This window comes from Sceloporus occidentalis, unplaced genomic scaffold (assembly GCF_023333645.1).
Source record: "Sceloporus occidentalis isolate IW3139 unplaced genomic scaffold, rSceOcc1.0.p SCAF_32, whole genome shotgun sequence".
NCBI classification, from domain to species: Eukaryota; Metazoa; Chordata; class Lepidosauria; order Squamata; family Phrynosomatidae; genus Sceloporus; species Sceloporus occidentalis.
Genome location: NW_028317012.1, coordinates 9,185,491 through 9,210,383, shown reverse-complemented (window position 1 = coordinate 9,210,383; position 24,893 = coordinate 9,185,491). Strand labels below are relative to the sequence as shown.

The 24,893-nt window shown below is 46.3% G+C and overlaps 1 non-coding gene across 1 annotated transcript; it reads left to right on the top strand.

Annotated features, from left to right (window-relative positions):
- The first annotated feature begins 24,481 nt into the window (after positions 1-24,481).
- On the top strand, positions 24,482-24,611 carry LOC149298628 (small nucleolar RNA SNORA35). The gene has a single exon (XR_016272428.1). It is a non-coding gene; the product is annotated as a small nucleolar RNA SNORA35 (small nucleolar RNA).
- Positions 24,612-24,893: the final 282 nt, after the last annotated feature.

Below are 24,893 nucleotides of genomic sequence, written 5' to 3'. Positions count from 1 at the left end.
CAGTTCTGCCACGTCGGACCCCTCTTCGTGCGTCGCCATATCGGCGGTGTGGGTCAGAAGGAGGACGCGGCGTGGGACCAAGGTGAGTACCGCGGCAGGGACCTGACAGCCAGGCAGAGATAGGGGGGGAACAAGGCTGGACCTGGGGACCTCGTGAGCAATTTGTAAGCGGACTCCCGTAGCCTACACGAAGTGGCACCCTTATGCACCAGGGAACAAATCTGGGTCCATTCATCAGAGTCAAACGTGCGGCCCAAGTCCCTCTCCCACAAGCTAAAGAAGTAAGGCTTGGTCGGAATACGAAACGACAAAAAGAATTTATAGAGGACGGACAGAAGATGGGAATGACGGCCAGCGTCCGAGCACAAAAGTTCGAATGGCGTGAGCGGGCGAGCCGGGTCAAAAGCCGGAGACAAGGAAGAGAGAAAATGCTTCAGTTGGTGATAAAGAAAAAGGGAACCAAAGGGCGCCTGAGGGGCCCCCAACAAATCAGATAAAGACCGAAGCCCACCATCCTTATAGAGATGGCCCAACCGCAACACCCGCTCCCCGGAGGGAAGGAAAGGACGAATGGCTCCCCGAGAAAGCCCCGGGGGAAAGGCAGGGTTAGAGGAAACAGAAAAGAGTGGACTAGGAGAGCCCACCCAGCCCAATTTAGGGAGGTACAATCTGATCACCCTCAGTCGCCGCAATGGTCAGATGTGACGAGAGGGAGGGAAACCTAGGTGGAGTCCCCAGCCAAGGAACTGCAGAAATCTCGAGGGGGAACCACGAGCTCTCAAGCAGCACCCACGGCCTCGGAGTCCTGGCCGTCCATTCTACCACCCTGCGCATATGGGAAGCAACCCAATACCCCTCAAGGTCTGGGAGACCCAAGCCACCACAATCCTTAGGGCCTACCAGGTATTTAAAGGCCAACCTGGGAGAGCGGTCATGCCAAATGTATTTAGTAAAGACCCTATGCCAAGCACGAAGGAGCGATTTAGGAAGGTAAACAGGGAGGGTCTGAATCAGGTAGAGAAACCGTGGTAGTATATTCATTTTCAACACCCCTACCCTCCCAAACCAGGAGATATGGGGGAAGGCCCACCTCCTCAGATCCGCCGAAACAGAGGCGAGAAGGGGAGCAAAGTTAACTGCCATCAGGGTAGTAAGGTCCGAGGGTATACGTACCCCCAAATACGTCATATAAGAGTCAACCCAGCGCAAGGGGTAAGCACGCTTAATGGCCTCCTCCAGGTCAGGAGGAATATGAGACCCCAGAATCTCGGATTTCTGTAAGTTAATTTTATACTGAGAGACAGAATGAAACGTCTGTAATTCCGTAGCCAAATGAGAAAGGGAAACCAAGGGGTCCGACAACATGCAGAGCAAGTCGTCAGCATAAATGGACAGCTTATATTCCGCACCGGCCACGGAAAGGCCCGAGATCCCAGGGTTCAATCGAAGAGCATTCGCCAGGGGTTCTAACATAAGAATAAACAGTAAGGGCGACAGTGGACAGCCCTGCCTCGTGCCGTTTCCCAAAGGGAAGGCGTCCGAAAGCAGGCCATTCACACGCACCCTCGCCGAGGGGGAGTGATACAGCGCCCCAACCTGGTGGAGGAAGCGGGGGCCAAGTCCCAACCTCTCCAACACCTGAAACAAAAAGAACCACGAAACCCTATCGAAGGCCTTCTCGGCATCGAGAGAGACCAGCAGAAAGGGAGTGCCACGGGATTGAGCCAGAGCCAACAAGTTAAGGGCCTTGATGGTGCCGTCCCTAGCCTCCCGCCCGGGGACAAAACCGACCTGATCACTATGGATCAAACCTGGAATGAGGTGTTTGAGTCTATTAGCCAGGAGTTTTGCCAAAATTTTAAGATCCGTATTTATGAGGGAGATAGGGCGGTAGCTCCCACAAAGATCCGTATCCTTCCCGGGTTTGGGAAGAACCGTGATATGAGCCTGATTGGAGTGGGGGTCCAGGCGAGTACCCGTGGCTAAGGAATTGAAGAGAGAGACCATTTGAGGCCCAAGGACGGGTAAGAACCGGCGATAATAAAGTGGGGTGAACCCATCAGGGCCAGGACACTTCCCACGGGGCAGAGACTTGACAACCTCCTCAATTTCTTCAAGACAAACCGGGGCGTTAAGCGCCACCCGATCTGCGGCCGAGATTCGCTTGTGTAAGTGTTTGGTAAGGTAAGTGTCCACAAGCGACCGCATCTGAGGACTAGGACCCCCGTCAGGAGAGAGGTTATACACCCCGCGATAATAATCGGAAAAGCAAGCCGCAATGTCTTTGGAGACAGCAGAATCCCGAATCCTGGGGATATACGCAGCCGCTCTCTTAGCCCTAAGCGCCCGAGCTAGAAGCTTGCCCGGCCTATCCCCCAACTCATAAAAGTGACGCCTGATAAGCAGATAACTACGCCGAAGCCTAGAATCTAAAAGCGACGCCAGTTGGGACCGCAGGAGTTTGAGTTGTTCTAGGATGTCGGCCGAAAGGGTAAATTTATGCCTCAACTCCAGGTCAGCAATCCGCCTGGACAGGGACACGAGCTCGAGGTGATTAAGTCTCTTGAGTTTGGAACCCAATCGGATAAGGTGGCCTCTGATGACAGCCTTGTGGGCCTCCCAGACCGTAGGGAGAGGGGTACCACGATCCACATTCTCCGCAAAGAAATGGCGCAGGTGAGAGGAAAGCTCAGGGATGTACGTTGGGCCATCAATTAAATTCTCATTAAGCCGCCAGCACCAAACCTTTGGAGGAAGCTGCGGGAGACACAACGTGAGGTGGGTGGGGGCATGATCCCCAAACGTCATGGAACCGATATCAGAGGACTGCAAATACGGGAGGTGATGATGGGATAGGAACAGAGCATCTATACGAGTATAACGATTGTGCACAGCCGAAAAGAAGGTATAATCTAAGGTAGAGGGATGAAGCACACGCCAGGCGTCTATGAGTTGATTAAGGACGACCATTCGTTTAACCCTCTTAATGCGAGCGAACGAAATGTGAGAGGATCCTGTGGAGCAATCGAGCCTGGGGTCCAGAACCATATTGAGATCGCCACCAAAAACAGTCAAGCCCTCCTGGAAATCAGGCAACCCCGATAGGAATTTGACCAGGAAAGGAACCTGGTCCTTATTGGGAGCATATACAGTGGCTAGCGTTATTTTAAGCGTCCCAAGAAAACCCTTAACCATCAAACCCCTCCCCTCAGAATCCTTCCAAACCTCCAAGGAACGAAAAGGTAATGAGCGGTGTAGGAGGATAGCCACCCCCTTGGTTTTAGACTGAGGGGAACTGGAGAAAAAGGCCACAGGAAAATTCCTATCAGTTAGTCTAGGTTCCTTGGAGCCAAGGAAGTGTGTTTCCTGCAAAAAAACCACCTGTGACCTAAAAGAATGCAACAGACGGAGTAGCCTGGACCGCTGCTGCGGTTTGTTTAATCCCCTAACATTGAGGGAGGTACATTTAACAAGCGACCCAGACATTGAGCACGAAATGCACATGAAAATAAAGCAAAAATATATCCCAGAACCGTCCACCATAACAGGAAGAACCAGGGCAACAAAAAACTAAAAAAACAACAACGAAGGGCACGAGAAGCCCGATGCAACTGCATCGAATTGTGAGCCAACAGACCAAGGCATTGGTCCAAGACCTAGGATCCTGATCCATAGGACCAGGTAGGTAGGCTCTGGTGGGGGTGAGTGGAGCGGCACAGACAAGAAACAGCGAAACCCAACCACATAGCACCTAAGCACCCCCTCCGTGCCATATGTATTAAAAAAAAGAAAAACAAGAACGTGTGTGCATGAGAATGAGAATGATGGAAAAAAAAGGGCAAGTGTGAAAGGAGACAAAAGAAAAAAATAAAGAGAGGTACAGCTGAAAAAGTGTGGTGTGTATTGCAGAACCTGAGTGTAAACGTGGAGGTATGCAATAGAACAGGGGACACGGGACCCGTGTCCAGCAAAACAGAGACCTCACATGGGTACCCAAACCGGTAGGTATAGCCGGAGCAATCGAGAGCAATCAAGAGCCGGCGCCGAGGAAAAAAGGATCGAAGAAACACAAAATAAAATAAACAGAAGTCCACAGTACATTCCAGTCCCGCATCCAGGGTCCAGCACGAGACGCAGCAGAAAGCCTCATGGGAGCAGCGGCTTAACCACAAGGCAGAATTGTCAAACGGAGATAGTCCACAGGACGCGGAAACCGAAACTCACGACGACGGGTACGTACGGCAAAAAAAAAAAGAAAAACAAGGGCCGAAAAACGCGAACGAAGCCAGGCAAGTCCATCAGACCTGGGGTACCTTCTGGCGCTTATTCCTCCTAGGCCGTGGGGACCAGTCCTTGGCCGGATCCCGAAGCGGTGCGGGGGCCACAAAGGCGAGCTCCCAGTCCGGAATGTGGATGTGTGGAAGGCCCAGATCCTCCAGGAACCGCGGGACGTCCGAAGCTTGGCGAAGAACGAAAGAGGAACCATCCCGTCGCGCAATCAGGGCGAAGGGGAAGCCCCACTGATAGGGGATGGAAGCCTCCCGTAACGCTGAGGTAAGCGGCTTCAGGGTACGCCGAGCCTGGAGCGTGGAAGGTGAGAGATCCGGAAAGATCAAAATCGTGTGGCCCTCCCAAACGACATCACCTGAGGTGCGACAAGCCTTAAGGATGCTCTCCTTAAGAGGGTAATCCTGGAGGCGGCACACGACATCCCGCGGAGGAGCGTTGGCATCCCCCCTGGGTTTCAGCGCACGATGCGCCCTGTCAAAGAGGATCGGCGCGTCCGCAGGCCGTTGAAGCGCGGTGTTAAAAATAGCCCGGAGCGTCTGTTCCAACAACGCCGGCAGAATCTCCTCAGGTACACCCCGCACACGGAGATTATTCCTCCTACCTCGGTTATCGAGGTCCTCCAGCTTGCGGGCGAGCAGTCGAATGGTCGACGTTTGATCGGAGACGTGACGATTCAAAGCGTCCATGGTGGCGGTGGCAGCAGCGCTGTCGCTCTCCACTGCGGCCACGCGGTCGCCTAGCTGCTGCACATCAGCTTTGATTTCAGATACGGTATCCCGGATGCTCTGAGTCGCCTTTTCAATTAAAGGTATCATGTCCTCCTTTGTAGGAAGTTGCCGCAAGACCTCTTGAAGAGAGGCATGATCCCGAAGGGGAAGATCCTCCATATACTCACTATGTGAGCTGGCGGGAGAAGACGACGCCATCTTGGAGAGCGAGTCCCCGGAGTCCAGATCCTGAGGCCCATGAAAAAACGACCGGACAGAGGTAAGTTGTTGCCGATCCTTGCTCCCAGATGGCCGAGGAGTGCCGGGAGCCTTGTGAGTCTTGCCCATGCCGAGAAAAGCACACGTACAGCGGTGCTACACGGAGAAGGTGCTCAGAGCCCAAAACTTATGCGGCCATCTTGGTCGGCTGCGAGACCACGCCCCCTCAGCACTTCCCTTTTTCTACTGCTAATGCCTTTCGCTATACAAGCAAGCATTCTGCTAGCATTACCTGCTGCTCTACTGCATTGTCTACCTACCTTTAAATCCTCAGAAATAATTACCCCTAACCCCCTTTCCTCGCACGTTGAGGTTAGGACAGTACCACTGCTGCGGCCTCTCCCCAAGTGGCCTCCTTATAAGTCGCTATTTAAGAGTTACACTGGAGTTAAACAGGAGGGAAACTACATATACCACTGCAGAAAGCGGCTACAACACCATAGGAACCAGATTAACAGATCCTCTCCTATTGTCTCACATCCCCCACAACCACCGACTAAATTGCAAGCTCACAAGAGCAGGCCCCTCTTCTCCTTTTGTACCAGTTTGTTATTGTATGTGTTTTTGTATGTGAAATTGTTCTACTGACTATAACAGCGCTGCGGAATCTGCCGGCACTTTATAAATAATGTATAATTATAATGTAATGTTACTCCTTATGGCGGACCACCACACCACTTATACTGGAGACAAATTTAGATACCGAGTGGTTAAGCTTTCTACAGTACCTCTCCAATGCCTTTAACTTCAGATCCTTAGACCAAGCCGGCCGAGGAACGATCTCAGACCAAACTAGGGTAACGCCTGAAAACAATGCACAACAACTGGCCAAGTGTCAAGGGTGAGTTGGGGTCGGAGCGCAGCGCATAGAGACACCGGGTGCAAGGGGGTAGAGTAAAGGGCAGTCCAGCAAGCAGAGTCCAGTATACAGCCAAGGGTCAGAAAGTCCGTATAATCCAATAGAGATACGCGGCACAGCAAGGGTTAATCCAAATAGCAAATCCAATAATCCAGCCAAGGGTCAAGAAGTCCGTGAAATCAAAATGTAGAATAAACAGCAACAGGGTATAGAAACCGGTAGGGAACTTGAACAACCAAGTACTGAAGGTACAGGGCTGCAGGTTTAAATAGCCCGCCATGTTGTTACTCCTCCCCTAACCCCTCCTTCCCCCTCCTCTCACTGTGGCTGCCTGTTACTCCCTGATCCCTCCCCTCTGCGGTTAGCCCGCAGGACACGCCCCCTGGCTGTCTGCAGCAGTCTGGGACCCGCCCCCCGCCATTCTGCTTGTTCCGGCGGCCGAGGACGCGGGCGCTCGGCGGTGTCTCCGCCAGGCAAGGACCACCCCCGGCGACGGGTAGGGACCTGACACCAAGTCTTCTTTAATCCTATGAATCAATGAAATGGTCCTAACCTGACCAAGGTCATTCCCACCGACGTGAATGACCAGAACAATCGATGCTGGAACAAACTTGCATAACAAGCGACACTCCCGCAACAGCTGGTCCAAATGAAGACCCTGAAAACCACGCCAACGGATGCAAACCTTGTCATAAGGGAAACCCAAGTTCCTGCTGTAAACATGCGACCCCGCCCTCCGAGCTGCCCAGTGAATAAAAGAATGGCCGAATGGCCGATGATCCACACCAATATGGGAGGGCCTATGAGAAAAGAGACGACAATGCCTAGCATCCACCAGTTTAAATACGGAAGAAAACTGATAGCGTGTAAGTGGAAGACCATCGAGATGAACCAACAAAAGGCCCCCCAACTACTGGCCTGACCCTCAAGAAGGATTCCAGCAGTGAAACCGGGCAGGCCACACCACCTATCCTCCTCAGGGGCACAAAACAACCACGACCCTGCTGATCAGTTTTTGATCTTCTAACTTTTACTTCAAATTTTTACTTTCATTCAGAGTAACAAGAAGATGAAAACATGACCCAAAAAAGACTTTAACATTGTCCTGAAAAATTTACCGACTCTCCGCCAAGATCTCCTGATCAATGCCACAAGTCCTGATGAGACGACAATGATCCACCCAGCAGGTTCACAGGACTGAGAAATGAGGGTCCATAAAAGGAAGACTGGCCGCCGCTGCTGAAGGAGCCGCCTCTCGAAACAGACTGAACTACAAACAAAGATCTGCTATCACATTAGCCACACCAGGAATATGTCTAGCCTTCACCGGGATATTAAATTGCAGACAGCGCAAAATGAGGTGCCTCCGCAAAGCCAAGACTGGGAGTGAACTAGATGTGGAACGATTTCTAACATGAACAACTCTCATATTATCCGTTCTAAACGGCACTCGCCGATTAGAAAGCTCCTGACCCCAAAGCTCAATAGCAACATCAATAGGAAATAACTCTAACAGTGTTAGCTGACTCACTCCAATCATCAGGCCACTTGGCCTGGAAATATGCTCCAAAACCAACGGAACCAGAGGCATCAGTGTAAAGCCCAAGATCCGAACAAAAGCACTCCGCTGCCTGCAAAAAGTCTGCCCATTGTATTGTTCTAAAAATGTTTTCCACACAGAAAGGTCCTCCTTGATAGCCATAGTAACCATAATAAATGTTGTATATACTTCTCCTCTCTCAAACCAATACCACCAATTGATATGGGTGGAGAATAATCCGCTCTGGGTTGTGTATTAATGATAAATGTAATACCCTTGTTACCTCCTCCAAGAACTAACATATAACCGTATCCCCTTTCCCAGATAATATATATGTCTAGTTCTACTAAGGTTTTCTACCTGATATTACAATAAAACAGCCAACCCAAGATTCTTACCAGAGAGAAAGCTTTAATTAGAATCTGCCCAGATTAATGTTACAGCAAAGACAAAACCAGAGTTACAGTGATATGCAGATGACAATCATTCATACCAATCACAAACATCCCATCTATCTAATATCTGCTGCTAAGTGTGTATGCTGTGTGGGTGATGTGCCAAGGGTGAGACTCACCAATCTAGTCTCCCTCTATGTGTTTCTACAATGTCTTTTTTAAGGGATTTCTCTATTGATGTGTAAATGAGGTCACTGTCCTGCATTCCCAAGACCCCACCGTGTGATGTTATTGACTTGCTATGTTTCCCATGCCTATCTCCAGGCGATGCATTTCCTTCCTTCTCTACATAGTATGTAGGTGTGATATCTTCTTACAGCTGTCTTTCCTGTTACTTCCCCCCTAAGTGGCTTGCAGCTATCATACATACATATATACACACATGAACTTAATCAAGCACATATTAATTACAAATATACATACTTTGTATTTACCCCAACAATAAAGTGCCTAGGGTTCCTAACACCCACAAGAGACAAAGACAGCCTTCTGCAAAAGGCTCGACCCATGTGCATAACGCGACACGTGAAAACCAGGTGACCAAGCAGAGAAGGAACTTGTTTTAATTGCACTTTTTTAGTACCTGAGAAACGTTCCAATAACTGAACCAGGGTGGTCAGCTTAGCCTGCGGAAGGGCGAAATACCATCGCTACCGTGTCAATTTCAATGCCCAGAAAGGGGGTAGTAGCATTATTAAACACTCATCTACAGACACCAAACAAGCCAGAAGGCTACATTACATGTAGATGAGTGTTTAATAATGCTTCTACTACCCCCTTAATTTTAAGTGGAAGTGTTTTCCATCACCTTTACCCACCATAACTTATGTAATGGTATTTCTCGTGCTACCCCAAGCCTCAAGTATTAAGCCATTATCACAACCTCATTCTGACAAGTTCCATTAAGGACGAAACAGCTGTCCATGAGTGGTGATCTGGCTACTGCACCTCTTACCCGAGTTTTGTCTAAAAGGCTGTCTTGTACAGCGGGCTATTACTTTCAAGGGATCCATGTATAAAGTTGATATAGAGGCAAAAGGTGAACATTGTAGTCTTCGCTCTGTGCCTGCTGCATAAGCTACTGTAAGGATGTACCTCCATTAGCTGCAGCATATGCTTGCACCAAGTTGATGATCTGGGTAGTTACATAGTAGAAAACTTTGTCTTCTTTTTATATTATTAGTTATTTATTTATTTATATATTTATTTATTTATATATTTATTTTAGGGGTCTTGGCTGGACAGCAGATTTCTAGCAGTGCAGGAATGTCTGGCAGCTTGCTGAAGGCACAGGAAAAGAGGTAAGCGTCACCTCCTACCTCCTATAGGTCCAGAGGCCCCCTTTCCTTCCATTGCACATATCCACAGTCAATGCCACAAGTCTGCCTTCATAGTCCCACAATTATTATTATTATTTTTATTTTGTCTCACTCCCATCCTTGACTGATGTTTAGGTGGCAATAAGTACAGCATGCTATCTTCAATGCCATTTGGGGCTAAGAGATCACTGCAATCAGTTAAATCATTTTTAAAACTGTTTTTAATGTGTTCTAACGTGTTCTAACTGCATTCTTCTCGATCCCTAGTAAGATATACCAGGGTCCCCTCTGGCATATGCTTCTCACTAAGGCAGGGTTGTCCAAGTTTTTTCTGGAGTGGGCCACTTCATCAGAAATGTATGTGTGCGTGGGCCGCACTTATTTTTCACTGGGAGAAAATATGGCCTTTTAGCTTTATAATGCAAGTTAATACAGGGTTAATTTGGCGATAATGAAAAAAGCAGTGGACAAACAGTTTTTTAATCAACTTTTATATGTCATTCTATCAAAACAGGATTTAAGATGGCTGACGCACACTGGAGACAGGGCCCGATTAAGAGCATCATGGGCCTGGTGCTGAGGATTTTGGTGGCCATTTTATAGAAATAAATAAGATAGACGGAATCTTAACTCCTCGGCATCGATGTGTACTGCATAAAGATGACATCAGTGCTCGGCAGATAATGCAAGATAGAATCTTATGTGATGGGATTGGGAGTACCTCAGTACACTAAAAAAAGTCATTATACACTGGATGCCTGAAGTCACAATTTAGTACCACTAATCCTTTTTTATAGAATTTGCAGATTGAAATAGAGTAAATAACACAAAACGTTTACTTTTGCTCCCACTGATTTCTGGGCATTTGTCCTCTGAAGTGACTACAAATTCAGAAGGGTGTTTTATCTCTGGATAAGTAAAAATTACATAGGTCTATTTATTCCTGCAGTAAGTAAAGAACCAGGAAACAGATGACCAAACACACGCCAGGACAGGCTCTCCCACACCGACACCCAAACATGCACACCAGGACAGTCTCTGCCACACTGACACCCAAACACACATACCAGGGCAGGCTCTGCCACATTGACACCCAAACACACACAGGACAGACTCTGCCACACTGACACCCAAATACACACCCCAGGACAGGCTGTGACGGGAGTGTGTGTTCTTCATAGTTTTATTCCTAAATAGGTTAGGTAAGAATCTCTCCAGTGAAATGAATAAATGTCAGAAAATTGTCGTGTTTGTGAACGGTCCATATTAAGACAAAGGGCTTGCGTTTTCGGAATATTAATTTTATGATACGAAACTGACGCATAATTCTCGAATTGGCGCAAGTGGGCTGGTATGGAGATGGTGGGTGAGGTTATGGATGCTAATACGTCATCGGCAAAAAGGCCTAAAGTACAGGGGGAGCCAGAGCAAGTAGGGAAGCCTGAGATGAGAGGGTCTGCACGAATGTTTGCTGCTAGAGGTTCGAGTGCTAGGGCATAAAGGAGGGGGATAGAGGACAACCTTGCCGGGTGCCATTAGTGATCGAGATAGGCTGAGAGAGAAAACCCAACAGTGAAATGCATGCTGACGGGGAGGGCCAAGATGGCTTGAACAAAAAGGGGGGGAGACCAAACTTAATAAGGGTTGCTTTTAAAAATAGCCAATATTACCAGTACCACGTGCTACTTCAGGGAGACAGAGGGAGCTTAGGGAGATCAATGCGTGGCTAAGAGCGTTGTCAGGCCCGACGGGGACCACCTACCTCGCTGCGGGGTCCGTCGCCCCGGACCACGATCCCCGTCGGCCGGCCTCCTCGCGACGTGGCCGCACAGTCCCAGGACCGTGCGCCACGCTGAGTCGCGGGAACCGTCAGGCAGGAGGTTTACTCCTGCCCGCGGACCTCCCGATCACGGCGCGGTACTGCCTCGTGGCAGGCCGCGCTTGCGGTCTGCGTGTACAGAGTGCCGCGCTCTCGGAAAGGAGGGGGCAAGGCTTAGCCCCGTTGATGCAACCTCCCTCTCCAACAGCCACCAGAGGGAGGGGGAGTGGGAGGAGGTAGACACTGCTCTGTCTCCCTCCACTCAGGTGTAGCAGCAGGGAGGGGAACAGGTACTTAGTGTGGGAGGGGATCAGGTGCTAGAGGGTGGATATCTCATTACCTGCCCCTATATAATCCCCACAAACCTCTACACCAATGCTTCTTTGTTAAGCTTCAGTGTTGCGTATACCTATCTCTATTACTTGAATCCCTGGTATCCTGACTATTTGGCTTTAGTCCCACGTTTATACTGTCTGCTGCCTGCCTTGACCTTTGGACCGTGACCCCGACTCTTCTCTTGGATTTGCCCCTCTTTGTACTGCGTTGCTGGACTTTGTGTAGTGGTGCCTGCGCCACACTCCGCACCCCCCACCTGACAAGCGTGGTGTAAGAAAGAGGGTTTGGGGTTTTTGAAGAACTGGGCAGACTTTGCAGTCGGCTACAGACTCTACAGCAGGGATGGACTGCACCTCAATGAGGAGGGGGCTGCAGTGCTAGGGGAGAGGATGGCTAGGGGAATTGAGGATCTTTTAAACTAGGTTCTGGGGGGGAGGATAAAGATAGAAATAAAGTACTAGCTAGAGTAGACTGGGAAGGGGGTCTAGCTATGGGAAAAGGGGGTGAGAGCATTGGCGGGGTTAGCACAGACAATATGGTGTTGCATAGTACAAAACCTGCTGTCAAGAATTATTTGTCAACCGTTACACCAGAAATGGGTAGTAACCTTAAATGTCTTTTAGCAAACGCGAGAAGCTTGGCAAACAAAATGGGTGAGCTGAAAATATTGGTAAGTAATGTGTTCATATGACTTGATCGGTATCACAGAAACGTGGGATGATACGCATGACTGGTCAGTAAATTTACAAGGATATTCACTTTTTAGAAGGTACAGAGTAAATAGAAAAGGGGGAGGGATATGTTTATATGCAAACCCTAAACTAAAGCCCAGTATTAAGGAAGATGTGCATGATGACAGTAGTAATGTGGAGACGCTGTGGGTAGAGATTAACCAAGATAGTAGAAAGAGTCACACATTACTTGTGGGTGTATGCTACAAGCCACCCAACATTAGTAATGAGGGGGAAGATCAGCTGCTATTTCAAATTGAAAAGGCTGCAAATAGGAATGCAGTTTTAATCATGGGAGATTTTAATTACCCAGATATAGATTGGAATAGTGGAACTTGTTCCACTAAGGGCAGCAAGTTTCTGAACCTGCTTAATGACCAATTTATGTCGCAATTAGTAGAGACCCCAACCAGAATGGATGCCTGTCTAGATCTGGTAATAACTAACAATGAGGAACTTATCTCAAACATTAAAGTAAGAGAACACTTGGGGAATAGTGACCATAACATGGTTTCATTTGAGATTAATTCCAAAAAGCAAATGGGTAACTGCTCTACCAAAACATTTAATTTCAAAAGGGCAAACTTTGATAGGCTAAGGTCAACCATGGAATATATAGACTGGGATGGATTTTTCTCTGGTTTAAACACAGAGGACAAATGCAATACCTTTAAGCACACATTGCAAAGTTACACATCCCAATATATACCTATGGGAAACAAATACAAAAGAAACAAATCAAAACCAATGTGGCTTACCTGGAAAGTAAAACAGGAAATAAGGAATAAACAACTGGCATTTAAGCATTCTAAAAGTGAGGGGTCGGAAGTATAAAAATACAAAAAAAAAAAAAAAGTATAAAGCATACAAAGATGCCAACAAAGCCTGCAAAAAGGAGATTCAATTGGCTAAACTAGAAAATGAGAAACTTATTGCCAGGGAAAGTAAAACCAATCCCTAGAAATTTTTTAAGTATGTAAATGGAAAAAAGTTAAAGGTAGAGAATGTTGGTACGTTAGTATCTGAAACTGGAAATTTGATTAGTGAGGACGGAGAGAAAGCCGACATCTTGCTGGACTGGAAGAGCGCAGGTTTCATAGACGACACAGGAAGGGGTTCTTTACAGTGAGGACAATAAAGGTATGGAATTCAAAACTAGTGCCTGTAGGGAGAGTTTATCTAAGAAAATAAAATCTATAAACGGGAATATGATTTATATGGGGCAGAAAAAAATTTAAAATCTTTGTCGGATGGGTGCAGGACCCGCCACGAGTCAAAGAGGTGATGTGAATGAAGCAATGTTGTTAAGTCAAGACCCAGTTGTAGAGTGTGTCTAGAATGGGAAGAGTTATGGGCCTTCAAATTGTCTGAAGGTGGATGCAGAGTAGCGTTGAGGTTGCCACGTAAAATAAGCTGGCCCTTTTTACAGTTGTCGAGCTTCTCCAAGAAAGAGCGAAAGAAACAAAGCTGGCCAGAATTAGGGCGTAAGTGCTCACGTCCCTCCCTAAAGTATGAGCAAGCTTGGAGATCTCACTCAGTTCACATCATGCCATTTGTATGCATGCTTGGAGCAGCAGTTCCTGGGTCCATATCACTGTGGCAAGTGTGAACAATTGGGCTCTCTGGAAGCTGAGGTTGGTGCTCTAAAGAGGCACATTGAAACACTGAGAGAGATTGACAATCTTGAGAGGAGTCTCTTGCTCACTGAGCAGAGTTTAGATGGGGCCCCTAGCAATGAGGGAGGAGATCAGTCAGAAGGGAGTCAGGCACATAGCTGGGTAACAGTAAGACGTGGTTGCAGTGGGGGAGGGAAGAGGGAAGCCAGCCCAGAATTTCTCCATCCCAACAAATTTGCCCATTTAGGTGAGCATGTTGGGGAGGCAGACTCAGAGGTAGGCTTTCCGGCGGAAAAAGCTGTTCTCTCTAACAGCCGGGAGAGCAGCTCATCCAGTGTGCAGGGGATCCGAAAGGAAGGAAAGCCCAGGCAGGTTGTAGGGGTAGGGGATTCAATAATTAGGAAAACAGACAGGGTAATCTGTAGCTCTGATCGCAGCAACCGAATGGTTTGCTGTCTCACCGGTGCCCGGGTTCGGCATGTTGCGGACAGAGTGGATAGATTATTGGGGCTGGCAAGGATCCAGCTGTCTTGGTGCACATTGGCACCAATGACATAGTAAGAGGAAGATGGAGTGTCCTAAAAGGTAATTTTAGGGATTTAGGGAGTAAGATTAAAAAAAGGACCTCCAAGGTAGTTGTAAGGCACCTACCTTAACAGATCCTCGGATGTCCTCTTCTTCCCCCTGGCAGAAACACCGGTACCGCTCGCTGTCACATGGAGCAGCCGCTCGCGTGTGCGGCCGCTTCATGAATACCGCCGACTGGATTCTGTTACGTCGCAATGGCGCGGTTACGTCCCGGACGTCAGGGAACGCCCCCCGGGCTATTTAAACCTAATTTCTCCCTTCTACCAGTGCTTCCTGTATCTCGTGAACCCCTCAGTTTTTCAAGTTATTTATCTCCTGTGTATCCTGGTCTGCTTAACGGTTCTCGTATATTTCTGGCATCCTGACTCCGGCTTCCCTAACGACTCTGTGTATCTCTGGCACCCTGACCCCGGCTATCCTAACGACTGAGTACCTCTGGCATCCTGACCCCGGCTTTCTCAACGGTTCCTGTGTACCTCTGGCATCCCGACCCTGGTCTACTAAAGGCTCGATCCTGACCACCCGTGCTTACAGCTACACTGCCAAGCGCCCTGTTACCCTCACCAGGCCCCTTGTGCGTGTTCTGTACTGAGCAAGTGTGTTCCATTCCTGCATTCCGGATTCCTCGTGGTAAGACGAACCTCACAGAATAACTGAGCCTAGACATGGAATCCGCAGGAATTGCTAATGCCCTCTCGGCGCTCACTGGACAGATTGCTGCACTTACTCGTTCATTTCAAGACCTCCAAACCACCCATACGCATATGCAGCGCCAGCTTCACGAACTCCAGACGAATCCACCTACTTCCAGGAGACATCTTCTGGAACCGCTCCGCTTCCACTAATGGAAGGGGCTTCTGCTGCTCCTGAACCCAAGGTACCCTTACCAGAACGTTTCTCCGGGGACAGAACTCATTACCGTGCCTTCATGACCTCCTGCCTCTGACCATGAACTTCTGGATCAATTTCGTCTAGTTCTGTCTGAGGGGTTGAAAGATGAACTGGCATCCCTGACTCATTGGAAGACCTTATATATCTGGTAATACATTTGGACCGCAGACTACGGGAACGACGCCTGGAGCGCGCTGCCTCGTCCTTCCCTACCCCGAGGCGCCACTTCCCTCCCGCTGTTCCAGCGATCCAACCTCCTGTTACCATGCCCACGGAAGAACCAATGCAGATCGGGTTGGCACGTGGCCCACTGTCTGAGACGAGAAAGCCCGTCGCAGAAAGAACAACTTGGGCCTTTACTGTGGTCAACCCAGGCATCTGATCTACTCCTGCCCACGACGCCCTCCTAGGGGTAAGCCCACACACAATAAAGTTTGCCTAAGTTCATTCCCTAAAGGTGGTTCTCCTCACTTATCCATCTCCTTGTTTTTACAGTGGACCAATAACTCTACTACCGTTTCTGCCATCATCGACTCTGGAGCCAGCAATTGCTTTATGGATCAGGACTTCGCCAATCAACTGCACATACCAACATTGACCAAGTCAGCTCCAATACATATTCAAGTGGTAGACGGTTCTCCTTTATCCTCTGGACCCATCACACAAGAAACCATCACTTCATGCACTATTGGGGAATAATCATACGGAGCATCTGAACTTTGACCTGACCCCATCACCTATGTTTCCGATTATTCTCGGCCTACCCTGGCTAAGACTTCATAATCCTACGATAGACTGGGCCAAGGGCACCCTCTCCTTCCAATCTCTTTTTTGTCGTAATCGTTGTCTTTCCGATCATCCATCACTCCTGCTGCTTCCTGATCCTCTCCTCCTGATCCACGTCTTCCTAAACAATACGCAGAATTCAGCGAAGTGTTCGACAAGAAGGGAGCTGACACTCTTCCTCCTCAAAGGACTTATGATTGCCCCATTGACCTTCTCCCAGGGGCTCCTATTCCTTTTGGCAGAATATTTTCACTATCCGAACTTGAATTGCGTCACCTCAAGGACTATATCCAAGAAAATATAGCCAAGGGTTTCAACCCGGCCATCCACTTCTCCAGCAGGTGCAGGAATCTTCTTTGTGGAGAAAAAAGATGGAAGTTTACGCCCCTGCATAGACTATCGAGAACTATATAAAATTATCATAAAAAATAGATACCCATTGCCTCTCATTCCTGAACTCTTGGATCAACTCAAAAATGCACGTATTTTTACTAAAATTGATCTCCTGGGGGCCTACAATCTAGTTCGCATACGCAAAGGAGACGAGTGGAAGACCGCTTTCCGAAGCCGTTATGGACACTTTGAGTACCTCGTAATGCCCTTCGGGCTATGCAATGCCCCTGCTATGTTTCAACATTTTTTAAATGACGTTTTTCGGGACTATCTCGATATCTTCCTGATGGTCTATCTAGATGATATTCTCATATTCTCATCAACACTATCTGACCATCGTGATCAAGTAAAATTGGTCCTAGAACGCCTACACACACACCACCTCTACGCTAAACTAGAGAAATGCCAATTTGAATCCTCTCGGGTGGAGTTCCTGGGGTTCATCATCACGCCTGGAAATTTACAAATGGACCCGAAGAAGGTGTCGGCAATACTGGAGTGGCCGGTACCCTCTGTAAGAAAGCGGTCCAACGCTTTATCGGCTTCGCGAACTACTATCGCAAATTTTTTTCGAAATTTCTCTCACGTTATTGCACCCACCACAAGACTTACTCGTCAATTCTCTCGCTTCTCATGGACACCTGAAGCCCAGAATGCCTTTGACACTCTGAAACAGCATTTTACTACTGCTCCTATCCTCATACAACCCAATGTAGCCGAACCTTTTCACGTGGAGGTATAGCTGTAGGAGCAATCTTGTCCCAAAGACACGGGGAAAAACAGAGACTACACCCCCAGTGGCCTACTACTCTCGCAAACTCACCGCTTCGGAGATGAAGTACAGTGTGGGGGATAGAGAATTACTGGCCATTAAACAGGCACTGGACGATTGGCGTCACCTTCTGGAGGGTACTAAACCCCCCTTGACGGTATATATACTGACCACCGGAACCTCGAGTATCTTCGTCAGTTGTGCCCTAGACAAGCGAGGTGGGCTCTTTTCTTTACGCGATTCAATCTACACATCACGTACCGTCCTGGATCCCGTAATACCAAAGCGGATGGGCTTGTCTCGGTTACCACCCGTATTGAGTCGCCCGGAAACCCAGCCGGATACTATTCTTCCATCCAGGCTGTTTCTCACTCACCAGCCATCTCTTATGGACTACATACGCTCTTTATCCACCCCCTGCTCGTTTAAAAGTATTACAAACTTGCCATGATTCCCTCCTTTCCGGATATAGAGGTGTTAAGAAGACCACAGACCTCGTCTGACGCCATTTTTGGTGGCCTTTACTGGATCAAGATGTGACCTCATTCGTCCGCTCCTGTACCATCTGTGCCCGAACTAAAACATTACGCAGAAAACCTTGGTCAAAAATCTCTATGGACTTTATTGTGGATAAATAAAAAAACAAGACACAATAATGGTGGTGGTAGACAGATTCACCAAAATGGCACATTTTATTCCCACCATCGGCATCCTCTCCACATCAACCACGGCCACCCTGTTCCTGAATACGGTGTTTCGGCTTCACCGCAGACCATCACCTCGGACCGTGGAGTACAATTCACATCACGCTTCTGGAAGGTTTTCTGTCGTAATCTGCACATTCGTCCCACGCTGTCCACGGCTTTCCATCCACAAACCAACGGCCAGATGGAGTGTCTAAATCAGATACTAGAACATTATTTAACCCCTTCGCGACCTTTGCCGGTTCAGGACCGTCATAACAAGAAGGTCACTAAATGACCTTTGACGGTCCTGAACCGTCAAAAAATTAAATAAGCTTAGAAAGTGATCAAGGATCACTTTCTTCGCTTAAACAGCCTTGCTGCAATGCCTCGATGTCGAGGCATTCAGCAAGGCCGAGATCGGCATCGGGGGCCATGTCTGGCCCCTCCCCAGGGCGTCAACAGCCGCCATACATTGTATGGCGGCGGACGCCCGTTTTAAAAGCGTTTAGGAGGCGATCAACGATCGCCTCCTAAACTTAAATGGTGTCGCTGGAATGCCTCGATCAGGAGGCATCCAGCGACACCAAACACTTACCTCTGGGTGGGCTGTGACCGCTCCGGAGAGCGGTCACAGCCGCCGCTGCCGGTGATCTTCGCCATCAAGCAAGATGGCGGCGGCCCGGGAAATAAAACAATAAAGACGAAAAAGTTCGCTAGAGGGTCTCCAGACCCTCTAGAGAACTGGCTCCACTTGCTGGTCAATGGAGCCCAGCTTTCTAATCACTATGTGATTAGTAAAATATTCAAAAAAAATAAAAATAAATAAAAAATGGAAAAAAAATTAAAAAAAAATGTGCTAACATTTAAAAATAATTATGCAGTGATGTCACTAGATGAGCCATCCAGTACCAGCAAAATGTGTAAAAAAAATATAAAAAAAGTATTAAAAAAATAAAATAAAATTAAAAAATAAAGTTTATTATTTTGAGCAAGTGCTAAAATTTCTAAAAAATCTCAACAAAGAGTTAAAATAAAAGCACTTCAAATACCCAAGGGGTGTCTAATATATAAAAAAAATGGCTGATGGGGTAAATTGGAGTGGCCTAGCTCAAAGATAGGGCATAGGTACAGACTGACCAAAATGGAGAAAAAAAGCGCACTTCCCAAATGTGGCATTTTAAATCTGAAACAACCCGACAAACCCATGCATGTCGGGTATCACTGCACTCAGGAGATGTTCCTGAACACACATTGGGGTGTTGTTTGACAGTGGCATATACCAGGACCTGTATATCTATAACTAAAGTACAATTTGTGTGAAAAAAAAATAAAAAAAATTACTATTACAAAGTTTGACAAAGTGTAGTTCTATAATTGGTGCATGGAAAGGGTTAAAATAACAGCATTTGGAATACCCTGGGGTGTCTAGTTTTCAAAAATATATGGTTTGAATGGGTTAAATTGAGTTAACCGGCTTCAAAGATGTTCCAAAGAGGAGAGGGAGGCACAATGACCAAATGACCACCTGAATTACGCATGCCCCAAAAGTAGCCTTTTACCAGCCAAACAATCTGACAAACCCATGCATGTGGGGTATCGCTGTACTCAGGAGATGTTGCTGAACACATATTGGGGTGTTGTTTGACAGTGACATATACCAGCACCTGTATATCTATAACTAAAGTACAATTTGTGTGGAAAAAAAAATAAAAAAAATTACTATTACAAAGTTTGACAAAGTGTAGTTGTATAATTGGTGCATGGAAAGGGTTAAAATAACAGCATTTGGAATACCCTGGGGTGTCTAGTTTTCAAAAATATATGGTTTGAATGGGTTAAATTGAGTTAACCGGCTTCAAAGATGTTCCAAAGAGGAGATGGAGGCAGACTGACCAGATTTGTTAAAAAAGATTTGGAAATCATAAAACGCTGCTTGTACTTATTGCCCTATAACTTACAAAAAACAGCAAAAAAACATAAAAACATTGGGTATTTCTAAACTCAGGACAAGTAGTAGAATCTATTTAGCTAGTTTTTTTACTTGCTTTTTTAGGCGAGTAAAAGATTTTTCAAGTAAAAGTCATAAAATGTGTTTTTTTTTCAATTTTTCACCATGTTTTTTTATTTTTTTTATAGTAAATAAGATGATACGATCAAAATAATGGTATCTGAAGAAAGCCCATCTTGTCCTGAAAAAAACAATATATAACTTATGTGGGTACACTAAATGGGTGAGGAGAAAATTACAGCTGAACACAAGCACCACAAAAGTGTCAAAACAGCCTCGGTCCCACAGGGTACAAAACGAAAAATGAGCCCGGTCCTTAAGGGGTTAAGATGTTACACCACTTACCTTCAGAACAATTGGCTTCAGTTCCTCCCTTCTGCGGAATTCACCTACAATTCTATACAAAAGTCACCATTCTTCGCAAACTATGGTTACCACCCTACCATGATTCCCGGTCTACCCACTGAACCCACGGTCCCCGGAATCTCGGACCGAGTCACCGCACTAAGGCCTATAAGCTTTATGCGGATCGTCATAGGTCCAGTCCACATACTTACCGCTGCGGTGACAAAGTCTGTTTGTCCACAAGTAATCTACGCCTGCAGATACCATCGAAAAAACTGGGACCTAAGTTTATTGGCCCCTACAGCATCACAAAGACCATCAATCCAGTTGAAACTGCCACCACCATGTGTCGCTAGTCAAGCCATGGGTGGCTAACCCCTTCCCTGATCGGGTACCTCCTCCACCCGCTCCAGTTGTCATCGACGGAGTTGAAGAATATGTGGTACAAAAAATCGTTGATTCCAGGATCCGTCGAGGGCATCTAGAATATCTAATACAATGGAAGGGGTATAGCCTGGAAGAAAGAACCTGGGAACCTGCAAAACCAAGTTCATGCCCCTATATGTGTGAACATATATATATATATATATATATATATATATATATTTCAATTTTTAAACTTTGTAAAATATTTTTTTCTCAGATCACTTGAAAATCACAAGTTTAGGCCACCGACATTGATCAGGGAGACCGATCATTAATCAGTGACTTAAAATATCACTGACAATTGATCAGGTAATAATTATGTATTTTTTTTTAATAATTGGTGGGGCTTTTCATTATTAACTTAGTTTACCCTTTTCTTGTTTTAGGGCAGGGTCATCCAGGGGCTGCCATAATGATCAGATCACTCCTACTGACCAGGAATGATCTGATCATCAGCCACTTTTGATCGACTTGTTCTACAGCAGTTTTTAACTGCAGAAACGCTCCTGTGGGAGTGATCAAAGGCTCGGTGGGGGGGGGGGGTCAGGGTGGATATGCTGGTCTGCCCAGATACCTGGTATGTCGCCAGACATGAAGGGGTTAAAGTGAGAAAAGTACAAAAAAATAGGAACTAAGTTCATTAGCTGTATACTAGATGATTAGCTGTATACATTGTGAACAGTGATTTTCAGTGCAGGGAGCCACCATTAACCCAGTGCCAGAAGTCTTGTGCGATCATAGTTACATGGGCTGAAAACAGACATGCGTCCATTAAGTTCAGCCTTTTCCATATCTGTTAATTTCTTGCTGTTGATCCAAAAAAAAGCAAAAAATTCCTTCTTGACCCCAGAATGGCTGTCAGATCTCTCCTGATTTATATCCCTGAATATTACGTTTTTGCAAGTATTCATCCAGTTGTTGTTTAAATGTCTGTACAGATCCATTCATGAATAGTGCGTGCCACTGATTAGTCAGAGACCTCAATAATCAGCAGCCTCAATAAAGTTATTTTTTTTTTCTTTTAAAAGGTGAACGGTGGTTCGTGGTGTAGGGGAATGCTTCGTACCAGAGGAACCGCCATCTTTGGTACCTTACTTCCCAGACAGTTTTTTTTCTTTCCATTTTTAACATAAGTGCGTTTAATTAAGACTCCCCTTTTCCATGTTTCATGTACCCATACAAATTACACATCCTTTTTTCAGAACAAATAGGGATTTAATTTGAAACCATAGAAACATGCCAAATGTAAAAAAATGCTAGTATGTAAAAAAAATGTTATTCCCTTTGCCCTGAAAAATCTACGATCGATTTCTTCACTCAAACGATGTTGTTCTAATGCCTCGACATCGAGGCATTCAGCAACACCCAAAAAATTGTCTGGGCCCCGTACGATCACTCCTAGGAGCGCATACATTAACTATTTTGAAAGACTGCACTTCTTTCAAATATGGCGGTGTCCTGCAGCTGAAAAACGGGTTTAGGAAGCGATCGAGAATTGTTTCACCTGTTTAGCAAAGGAAGCGATCGGTTCCTAAATGCTTTTCTTACCGGCAGGGCACCGTTGTATTTGAAATATACGCAGTGTTACAATATTGCGGCGCCCAGCAATCTGGGGGGTGTCACTTGCTGTCATCATCAGGGGGGTGTTGCTGGATGTCATGGACATCCAGTGATTAACACCCCCAGCATTGGGATCACTCACAAGAGTGATTATGATTTGCTCAAACAATGCTTTTGACCAGTATGGATCTGCCTCTCTCATTCACTTGCTTTTAGTGAGGGAGAGTGACAGATCCTGTGACAGTGACAGTGTGAAAGCAGGTATTTGTGCAATAAAAATATATAAATATTATATATATATATTGATCCAAAGGCTCTTATAAGAGCCATCCATTTGATAATAACCCCTTCATTGCCATTGATCACTCCATAAACGGTGATCTTGCATAGTGGCAATTGTTTTAGGGGTTAAATTTTTTTATTTTTTTTTTACATTTTTTAGGGGTTAGTTTTTTTTTCACTGTAATTTATTAGTGTCACAAAGGCTCTTCTTAGAGCCATTAACACTTTCCTTTCCCACTATTTTTGCTTCCTGCAGATTTTGATGTATCTGTGGCTGTTTGGTCCCCTGCCTCAAATAGTCGTGGCAATGCACCAGAAGCATGGGTAGCGCCTTATAGGTATAAGCCAGATATCCCTCCTTTTTCTGCAATTCCTGGCATCAATATTGATGTTACAGGATTTACTCCAACTGCAATTTGTGCAGATCTTTTTGGGAGATGATGTCTTGGGAGACATTTTCTCACAAACTAACCTTTATGCCCTAATTCTTTTTGGGCAAAACAGCCATGGACTCCCATTGACGTGCCAGAATTTCTTAAATTCTGGGCACTCACAATGTTAATGGGCATTATAAAAACGCCCTCCATCCGCTCCTATTGGAGCACCAGCCCCATCTGTAGTACCCCCATTTATGCCCAGACTATAGCTAGGCCAAGATATGAAATTATTCTTCATTTCATGCATTTCAACGACAACAGCCTGTGCCCCCTAAGGAGCACCCCCAGTTTGACAGGCTCTATAAAATCCGCCCCTGATTACCCATCTCGCTGACAGGTTTCCAGAGGTTTTTACACTTGGAAGGGATATCTGCGTGGATAAATTCCTGATGAAGTATAAAGCAAGGTTGGGCTTCAAGCAGTATATTCCTTCCAAGCGTTCCAGGTATGGAGGGAAGGTGTATAAGCTCTGCGAGAGCGAGGCTGGGTATACTTAGGCCTTCCGGGTATACGAGGGAAAGGATCGCCACCTTGACCCTCCAGGCTGCCCAGAACATCTGGGAACCAATGCAAAGATTGTTTGGGACCTAATATTCCCCTTTATGAACAAAGGCTACGACTTGTATGTAGACAACTTCTATACAAGCGTCCCTTTGTTCAAGCTGATGTATCTGGCACAAACCCGGCTATAAAAGGGGGGGACCTCAGCTTTACATCAATCTTGGCTTTGAAGTTCAGGGACAGAAAAGAAGCGTGCATACTGAGCACCATCCACAATGAGAGGACCGTGGAGGTTTCTGTCCGTGGCAGAGCTGGGGTCACTAAAAAGCCAGTGTGCATCAGGGCCTATAACAAGAACATGGGTGGGATTGATCTGTCAGATCAGCTCCTACAGCCCTACCTCATTATGAGGAAGACAAAGGCCTGGTACAAGAAGGTTACAATTTATCTCATGCAAATTACAACCTACAATGCTTTTTTGTTGCACACAAAAGCAGACACTGGGATGAAACTGTCTTTTTTTGCAGTTTCAGCTCCAAGTTATTTCGGGTATCTTGTACCGGGATGCACCTGGTCCCCAAGTGGTGATGGTATCAAGCAGAATTGGGGCTACCCATTTTATTTTTAAAATCCCCCCTGCAAAAAAGAAGCAGAATCCCCAAAAGTGATGCAGAGTGTGCTACAGCAGGGGGCAAAGAAAGGACACCACATTTTACTGTCCAGATAGATGGTAAGTTGTATCACACAGTTGCCCATTTTTAATTTTGTTCCTGTTCCACTTTTGTATTTTTTTTTTTTACATTTACTGCTTTTTAGATTTTTTTTTTTTGCTCCACCATTTTGATGAGTTTTTATTTCCACTGACAAGTGTCTCCTGTGTCTATTCTGTGGTTAAGGGTTCGCTTAACAGTGCTAGATGAAATCCCTTCTTGGAGAAAGGCCAGGCTTTCTTGTAACCTGCCCCTTCTGATAGTTGGGTACAAGCATTTTTTTACTCAGATGTAAAAGTAAAAGTTGAAAAACTGAATTGCTCATTTTCCAAATGTAGCCCTTTTGCCCCCAAACAATCTGACAAACCCATGCATGTGGGCAATGTTCCATCTAATTTTTCTTAGTTGGCGTGCGCAGAAAATTTATCTTGTGCAAAAATTTTCACAGAGCAGAAATTTTGGGCGCACAATATCCGTGCCGCATAAAGTTTCAATAAAATTATAATTTTTTTCTTTTTTTGGGAAAAACTGTCGTGCGCACAATTTTTGGAAGTGTA